We start from the raw sequence: 9,733 nt of genomic DNA, 5'->3' as shown, positions 1-9,733 counted from the left end.
ATTTCTGCTGACAGGCTGTGCTAGATGTGATCTGCTGTGGGTGACTATCCTTTGCAATCCATATGGTACCATTTCCACCATTCTGCACCTTTCAAGGGCTCTAGGGAAAGTGCCAGTCCAGGGTGAAATCCAACATGTTCAACTTGCTTCAGACTTTAGTCTTCTTCCATTGTCAACTCTGAGTTATGTTTGGAATTTCTGTGGAAAATCAATCATAATCCAGTTTGAGAGGTTCTTTGATCTTATATCTATTTGGTTCTCCAGCTCGGGGTGCTTTGGGTTTCCACCTATTTTTTCAAACTGCAATAATTTAATTCAGCAGAACATTTTCAACAGAATTTTGTAGTACTATGAAGCAGAAATATTTTCTAACTGCATCATGATTTATTCATCTCCATTGTTCACAGATCTTAGCCTAGTGTAACATGGTTCTAGATTAAGTAAATAATTCCAGATTTAAAGCTTTGCATGTTTGGCTTTTGGGCTTTTTTTTTTTTCTCCCCCAATTTAGCTTATGGGCTCTAATTATGTATAAAGGTATTTGCCTATAAAAAAGAATCACTAGTATTTTTTTTACATCATCAGTTCAGGTTAAGTTTTTAATATGTCTTTTCAGAAGTAAGATTTTATCATATACTATATTTTTAAATGTCTCATTAGGTTCAGTGGAAAACAATTTTATTGACTTATAAAAATAAACTCTGAAGTTATTAATTACTTTAGGATAGTAATCAGCAAAGTGCTTTAGAAAAGTATCTTTTTCTTTTAATGACAAATTTCTCATTAGTCTGTTTTTAGGGAAGCAATGTTCACTCTTCCAATTAAATAATTCTTTCACATGCAGTATATTTGAAACATAGCTTTAGTAGACTCAGTTTTACAGGCATGCAGATCTTCTACAGCCTTAAGCTGTAGTGTTAAAGGGAAAAAAACTATATGCAAGTTTAACTGCACTCATCTAAAAATAACAGCAGCTGGCCACAAGAAAATCCATCTATCTGCATTACTTCCTTTACTCTGAGATGCAAAATGAATGAACTATCCCTAGTGCAACTCAACAGAGTTACACTTTTATTCCTAGTTTTACATTTCAAGGTAGCATGGAGCACAGAAAGAATCTCAGATCATTAGTCTTTATCTGCACATCAAGTCAGAACTTCTAATATACAGATTCTTGATTTTCTTTTTGACTGGCATGACTATGGGAGGAGCACAGCTGGTGAGACAGTTGCAGTGGGGTTGCAAGTATTCTGCTCACCAGAGACTTACAGATTTTAGGGGTACAATTCTTTCCAGTTCCCCTCCTTCCTGTTTCCTTCATGCCTGGGTGAGTGAAGGAAAGGCAATCCCTTCTATGAAATTCTTTTTAGCAGAAGTTCTATGACAGTTTTGTCTACTGTATTTTGCCTTCATCAGGAGATCAAGCAAAGGCCATGTCAGAACATGAGGCTGAGATCTGTGCTTCAGTCACAAGGCTCCTTGTCACAGCCAAGGCTGTATCTCCAGGGGAAGGCATTGGGCAGATCAATGGCAGTATGGGAGGACTCTTTAAAAATACAATTAATTACAAAAGCACATTCTACCTAATTAAAAAGCTCAAAGAGTTCTTCTAACTTAGCCATATCTTGAGAATATTAAAAATTATTTTCAGCACATAAAAATACAGCTTAAAAAGGAAATCAAAGAAGGATATTCAGTGCGAAGTTTACATACAACAGTAAGTCATATTTAATCTTTTTCTCATTTTTTAATCAATCTGAAAGTTTCTTAGCAGACTGAATATTTCTATTATAAACCTACATTCAGCTGTTCCAGGTGTGACAAGCTCTACTGAGCTTTTCTTTGGTCTCTTGTTGTCCTCGTATGAAGTCTCTGTGGGAACTGCAGAAATGCTTGGCAGCAGCTCTCAGTTCCTCACAATGCCTACAGAGAGATTTTTTGAGCTTCAATTTACCCTCTATACTTTCAATCAGTGCCAAGAAGAAATGCATTTCTCCTGGGAAGTGGTGGTGTTAATTTTTTGGCTTCTTTATCCTCTAAAGGGACTCTAGTCAGTCTTGTTATTCCAAAGTTTTACTCTGAAAATTGAGTTTCAACACATCAGAAACATTTTGTTTGTTTACTTATTTTAATGCTACTAGAAATCAGAAGATCCATCCCAGAAAACAGAGGGAAAAATCCTTCTATCGGCAGTATATGCAGACCAAGTATCATGCCTTCTTAACAGTACACAGAGATGAGAAAATCAGTCAAACTGCTCTACTGTCACAATTTGATTTTTTTCTTCTTTACAATACCTGTCCATACTTCACAGAGATCAGCTTTTATATGGCTCCAGGTTGTCTACCACGCCAAAGCAGCCCCATCTTTGGGGGGTTGCCTGCATAGAGTCATGAGCTGCAGGGTAAGTGCCAAGCATTCAAGATTTCCAAAAGCTGTGGCCAGGACACTCAGCTGTTTGAGGAGAATGGCGTCACTGTTCGTCTTTGCTGTTATAAAGCACAGAAAAGAACTGTGATGTGATCTCCAATTTACTTTCTCAGCTATTCCCTTTAATAACAGATAATGGATGAGAGGCTGACTTCCCATCAGCACAGGCCCTTGGCAGTCTATTTCACAGACTGCTTTCAGTCCTGCTAGAACTGCCCATGATTTCCTTTTCTCTGAAAATCACTAGCAGGTTTTTAAGTCCTGGTGCTTCTTTTCATGAACACACAATATAAAAAACTCCCTTTGCCTCCACTTCATGTGAAAGAGGCACTCACAGAATCAAAATTTTCTTATTTTAAATGAAACTAGAAAGCAAGTAGCTGATGTGTTGGAACACATCATTGTGTGAACTGCTTGTCAAAAGCATGCAGCCAAGAGTTGAGAGAAGGTGGGAACAATCACCACTATCAGCCTTCCAAATAGCAACCAAAAAAATTTGATGATTTTCATGTTCTCTGTCATGATAATTTCTTTGACAATGTGGTGAAATACATTCCTAAAATGAAAGAGGACGATTGTAATTTTTTTTTTTTTGTTCCTATCTTCTTAAAAGAAACTTTTTTGCTATCCAGAGTCCATTTCTGTTGACCTTACTCTCTGGAAGCATCCAAATATATTTTGGAAGAATCAGATAATTTAAGATGCGGTCAAACTAGGAATAAATTTTCCCCATGGCATGTTTTAAAGGATGTCTGGCCATGTCAGTACAAAGTTCAAGTTCTATTAAAGTTCTTTCTTCAATATCAGTGTTCTATGTTACAGAAGTAGGGAGCTGAATGTCTACTTTAGAATAAACACATGCATGTGAATAGGAAGAAATAACCATCACTATCCCAGTTTCTTCATTGCTTTCTGGTTAATTCCTTGACTTGGAACATTTGCCAGCTCCGGAGATGTTGATAGTAAATGTAAATGTACTTTGTGGAAAATGAATAGGGTTTCTGAGCTTACTGCACATCAGAGCTTTTTCAAGTCATAGGATAAGATTTGGCAGTTAAAATTGTAGCCCTAGCAAAAGAAAATGAGAAAAGAAATTGAGTGTATTAGCATGCATATATATATATATATATTTAGCAGACATATTTGTAAGACACAAAAAGAGATACCAGTAGGATGGGTTAGAGTGGTGAAGTTCTTGGCACTGAGGAATGGTCCACTTCATAAGATCTATCAAGCATTTGTTAACCAGTTCTTTAGTTTAAGTCTTCACTTAAAAGTTGTCTAAAGTAATAACTTAAGTGCATTTCAAATGACAACTTAATTCTTGCTCACTCACAATGTAAACAAAAACTGACAGTCTGAAACCCCATGTTTGTAAATGTGTGTTCCTCCTTAAATGCCTGTAAGTGCACTGTACTCTCAGTAGCTCACACATCACTGCAGTGCAGGAAGAGCTTCCTCTTCTCTTGCAGCCTACCTTGCCCACTCCCATCTTGCCTCCTCCCTAAACTGCTGGAGCATCACCCTAGCACACAGTAAGCAGTCACAATGCAGATATAAAGTATCTCAAATTTCCCTTGAATTCCGTTGAAAAATAGATAAGAGCAATGGCAGGAACATATATAAGGAGTTAACTACTTTCAGAAGGAGACTAAAACTATTTAATGCTTTTTTTCCTGTGACAAGTGACTGCAGAGCAGGCCAGCTCTGATGATTTAGAAGGCACCAGAGCGTTCCCAGCATTCAGTCCCAGGGAGGGAACATCAAGTTATTATTTTAAAATTAACTTCTGCATTTGAAAATGTGGATATAATTCTTATCACCCTCTATATTTGAACAATTCTGGTGTCTTTTCAACCTCTAATCAGGATCTCCCACACTAAATCATTTACAGAGAGCAACCCCTAAAGCTGATTTATGAGTCTGGTGCCCTGTCTGGCACCACAAAGGGCATACGTGGTAGAAAGTGTCTGTGTTTGCATGGTCTTCCACCCTCACGTATTCCAAAGATGGGTGGCAGAGAAGGGAGAGAACACAACTGAATTCTATTTAGTATCAGCAAGGAACTGCAGTCTGGGATTTATGTTTTTATCTGTCACAGGTAAAAAGCGTTTCCTAAAAGTTCAGCCTGGTGTCAGACATTGTGTTCCTGTTCCCATCTCCCTTTCCTTGCGGGATGAATAATTCAGCAGCAAACACTCACCTGGGAAAGTCACAGGTAAACCTCACACTGGATGGGGTTTTCTACATGAACTCTGATTGCCTCTGCACTGGGGGAGGGAGGCAGAAAGCCAAGGTGCAGGAAAAACCTCTGGAAAGGAGGGAGGCATAGACTTGAGACACTCTGGAGAATTAACTTTTCAAGATATGGAAGGGGACGGCTGTAGCTCTGGACTCACATGCAGACAGACAACAGGAAACAGATCCCTGTCTCTCTGATGCAAGTCAGGTATTCTGCAGAAAAGGAAGCAAAGCCCCAGCACAGAACACATTACAAGGCACAAGTGCACCCTCTGAAGCATGGCTACGCTGCAAACAGTGACGTTCTGCACAGTGACTGGACTGTGTTCCGACCAGGAATGTAACTCCCATTGGAGTTATACAGGCAAGAAAGAGTAAGGGTGGAGCCAGTGCATTTTTTCTCACATAAAACAAACCCCACTACTTCCTTTGCCCTGTTGGTCAAGGGGTAGACACAAAATTCAACTGTGAGAGCCCCTGAGCAACTGCGGTGAAGTCAAGCAATGAAGATACATTTTTCATTCAACCTTTGCAGGAAACGTTAGAGAACATTTTCAAATTCAAATTTCATATGAAAACCTGATTTGGCACAGTTCAACATGAAAATTAGTTTTGAATCAAGCTACCACCTCCCTTCCTGAGGAGATAATATATCCTGAAAAGGAAGAGTTGGCAGGCATCACTGACCCTCTAAGGCAGGCATCGTATCTGCCAGGAAATGTGCGTAGTATCGTCATGGCTGACAGAGTTTAGACAGATAAAATAAGAAGAGTCACTGTTATGCTGTCCCCTATTCTTAGGCTTTCTTATTTGCTAAAATCTGACATCACAAAATCTCATGCAGTGGTGGTGGTTCATTTTAGGGGAGGGGTAGGAGGTGGGTTTCGGTTTTTGCTGCCAGAAGTGAGCTTTAGAAAAGATACCGAAGGTGGACTTCTGGTGACTTCATGGTTTAGGGAGTTGAACTTTTAAGTTCAAGGGCAGAATGGAAAAATCTCACCAGCACCTACTGGAAAATGAACAGAGTTCACTCAGGGGGTGGAGAAGGGAGCTGACACTTTTGCAAGCTATGAGAACTCACCTACAGCCTAAGAGGCTGATAGAGGGCTGGAGAAAAAAGGGCATGGTTTGATGTGGTCAAGGAAGGAGCCAGAGAGAGTCAGCTGATATAATCAGAGGGTGAGGCAGGAAGTACAGCAATAGGTTCAGACATGGGATGGCAAGAGATTGGCTAGCAGAAATCTATCCTTGAACAGTGGGAGTATGTTCCCACTCTCTCAGCTGGAGCAGGAGAAGTGTCTAAATGGAGAAGTAACTTGGATGGATGGCTCTGGGGAGGAACCTTAACCAAAAATGACATCTTTTATGAGCAAGATACCTCCTGAAGAAAATAAAAATTCCTGAGGAAACAAAATGGAAATATGTCTTGCTGGACAAGAGCTCTGTCTGGGTCTCGAGCTCTGGAGAGGGTGCTCATTGCCTGATGTATCCTGGAAGCTGTAGCTCAGATTTAGTACTCTGACAGCCTCAACTGGCTAGTGAGCATGTTGGGCATTTAAATCTGCTGAAATTACATTGTATATCTAAAGTGCAAACTGCAGTTTTTGAAAAAGAAAGCTTTGTGCTGTGGCTGCTTCTAGCCTACCAAAGTAGTTCACAGTAGTTAACATCAAACAAATGTGTTTTTCAGCACCATCATCAAATACTTTCATGTAAGATGGATATATTTGTTTTAGCAAAACTCACAAAGGCCTGAAACACATCACATTGCAATTACTGCAAGGCCCTTTTTCTGGTCTGAAAAATACAGCCTCAGCCCTTCCAAAATCCAGTAACAATACTGCAGTACAAATAATTTCCCCTCCTCACTTTGACTGTCTCACCTTTCCAGGTACATCTTTCCAGTTCTCCTGCCTGTTGCAGGCAAGACGTCTGTCTTCATTTTTTCAGGCACAGCAGGTGCCCACTGTGTTGTGAATCATCAGTCAGTATTTACTGCTGCAAAGTTTCTATAAGCTGTTAATTGCCCTGCCATACAATGATTACTTCTGATTTTTCAGCAGACCTTGTTATCTTTTAGAATTATTGATTCATTTAAGAGGGCAGGTTTTCTGGAAGTCACCGACTCCAGCCTACTACTCAAGGATGGTTATGGCAATAACTTTCCTGTGCAACCTGCTCCAGGAATTACCCATTATTACTTCAAAACTTTTTTTCATATGTACAGTCAGAATATTCTTTCCTGCACCTTCTGGCTGCCTTTTCTCATCCTCTCATGGTGCTTCTCTGAGAAACATCAATCTCTCTTCCCTGTGACCCCGGGTTAGGCACTTGAGGACAGTGGCCAGAAACGCTGCAGCCTCCCCTGGGCTCAACACACCCATCTCACATTCTTGAACATGATGTGCTCATTTCTTGACCACCTTTTGACCTTCTCCCAGACTTGTTCCCATTTGCTGGTCTCTCTCTCACCAGGAGCCCCAGGCTGGACACATTCCTCTGGGTGCAGCTGTGCAGAGGGGCTCTGCACATCCCTTAAGCTGCTGCCTGAGGCTCTGCTAACACAACACCATACTCAGCTCAGTTCTTCTGCCTCCGGGGATCACTGCCCACCCGAGCTCCCTTTGCCCACCACTGATCTGGGTGCCCCTGCCTGCCCAGGCCCTTTCCTGCAGGGCTCCTGCTGGTGCTGGCCAGTCAGCCATACCACACAGCAGGCTCCTTCCCTAGTTCCTTTCCCTGGCATCTCTCTGTGCCCCACCAAGTTCCCATCAAACCAGGTCTCCAGCTTGCCACGTCCCTCTGGAGGGCAGCCTTACTCTCCAGCACACCACTGGAAAAGAAGGCTCCTGGTTTGGCACTCACACACATGTTCTTCCAGGGACTCCCCACCCCAGTGCACAGGTTCCCAGGGGCTCTCTGTCCTGCAGAGTGTGTTTGGTGTTACCAGCCTGAGGGACAGAGCTGAGGGACTGTCACAGGCTGCCAGCAGCTCTCCAGTACCTGGAGCTTGGTGGCCCAGGCTGTCCTACAGCTCATTGCAGCCACTTCCCCTGCCTTTGGTGCCCACATTTGCCGCTGGGATTCTGGGAGAGCAGGTGTTGGAAGCCTCACCAAACCAGACTCACCAAAGCCAGCCTCAGGGCACCTGGCTCTCCTTGGCTGTGCCAACAGGCCCCTCATGGCAGGCAGGCTGCACTCGGGCATTTTGGACGTGGTTTTGCTTTTTGTAAACCCACGATGGCCAATCCCAACCACCTACTTGCTTTCACGTGCCCAGATCCTCACTTTTGAAGACAGCCATAAAGTCGTCCTTTTCCGGGTCCCAGGAGACCTCCCTCAGCTGCAGCCTTTCAAAGGCAGCAGTCTTGGATTGGCCTCCTCCACTTCAGGTTCTCAGTAGGACCTGGCTCTTGGCATCCAGCACAGCACTCTATAGATACAAATAAATATGAATAGGACACAAAACCAAATACAAGCATTTCTAAAACAGTGTTAGCTTAATAATAAAATACTATAATATGGAAGAATTCTAGACACTCAAAAAAAAAGTTTTACCTGAAATGCTGGTCATTCCAATAAATACTTGCAGACATTTCATCTGTCACTTGAAACGAGCATTAAGCAAAACATAGTTAAAAAAATACAGAAGCCACAGTAAGAACATTGTTGTGACCACTATGACCAGATGATGGCTCTGGAGATTTAATGCCCAACCAGGCATGAATAAATAGTGCAGTACCTCACTTACTCAAGGTGACATGTTCAAAAGATACACAGTAAGGCTCACTGGGTTATTACCAGATCCATAAAGATAGTGGAACACTTCCTGCAGAGTTTAAAATGACCATGCTCTCTTTTTCCCCCCCTCCCAGAAAAATGTGACAAAATCTTTTACAAAACTCTCTCCATAAAATTCATAGCTCAAGATCAGATTGTAGGGAAGTAAAAGGAGGTAACTTATTTTTAATGAAAAAGTCTCTTTCTTAAAGGAACTGCCTTTTACTTCTACATCAGTAGATGGGCCCAGTGTAACATTATCATCAGAGTCCAAGTGGTGATATTGACTGAACAATGTCCATGTTAGCTCCTGTCTTCTCTCGCCATCTGACCAGAACTGGAAGGAAAGATTTTATTACATTTTGGTCTGCAGAAATGAGAAACACACTAGTGACCTGCAGTGGTTATAAAAGATCCTATCACCATTAATTTTCTTTTTAAAAAACAGTATCTATAAATCTTCAATCTGTACAGAGTAGTGGACCACATCTCTTTGATAACCCTTTGTGAAAATCTTTTGTGATATGGGGACCATGATCCAGTCACACGTACCAGCAGGAAGTTCCTGCTGATGTGTGTGGGGGGTTTTTTTGTGTGTTTGTTTTTTCTTGTTTTTTCTTTTTTTTCTTTTTTCTTTTTTTTTTTTCTGCTATAGAAAGATGGCAGTGCCAGGTGATAATCCCTGACCAACAGAATGCCCTTATAACATTTGACTTTTCATACAGGAACAACTTGCAGCTCAGAGTACAGTCACCAGGTCTAGAATAATAGATGTACTAGAGGATATGATCCCATTACTGTAACCTTATTTACCTTAGCAGTTTCCAAATTTGAGATCTTACTAAAAAAGCTAACTGCAGTGCCAATATTACATGTCAGTACTTGTTATCTGTTACAACAAATGCATGAATTTCATAGCCAGCCCCGTGTAATGATGTAACACTGCAGGAGAAGGTATCCTAATATTACAAAAAAGCAGCTGATTGCGTCTGTCTGACTATGATACAAATTTTCTTTCTCTTGTAAAGCTCATTTTTAGAAGGAGAGATCCCAGCAGGCATAATGGGAGGATTTATTATTTATACTGTAATTATCATCTCAAATGCTTGGTCCTGCATGTTGTAGACAAAACTTTGGTGGCAAGCAGGGTTTCAATACACAAAAGGTAAGTTAACACAGAGTTTTGAACAAGAATCTTTCCTGATTCACAATCACATTTTTTAGCTCCCTATAGTTCACAGATTAATTCCTTTCATTGCTGAATGACATAGCACAGTACTTC

Source organism: Chamaea fasciata, unplaced genomic scaffold (assembly GCF_029207755.1).
Source record: "Chamaea fasciata isolate MVZ Bird 193981 ecotype frontalis unplaced genomic scaffold, bChaFas1.0.hap1 SCAF_8, whole genome shotgun sequence".
Taxonomy (NCBI): Eukaryota; Metazoa; Chordata; class Aves; order Passeriformes; family Sylviidae; genus Chamaea; species Chamaea fasciata.
The sequence above is the reverse complement of the archived record's forward strand: the minus strand, read 5'-3'. Positions refer to the sequence as shown.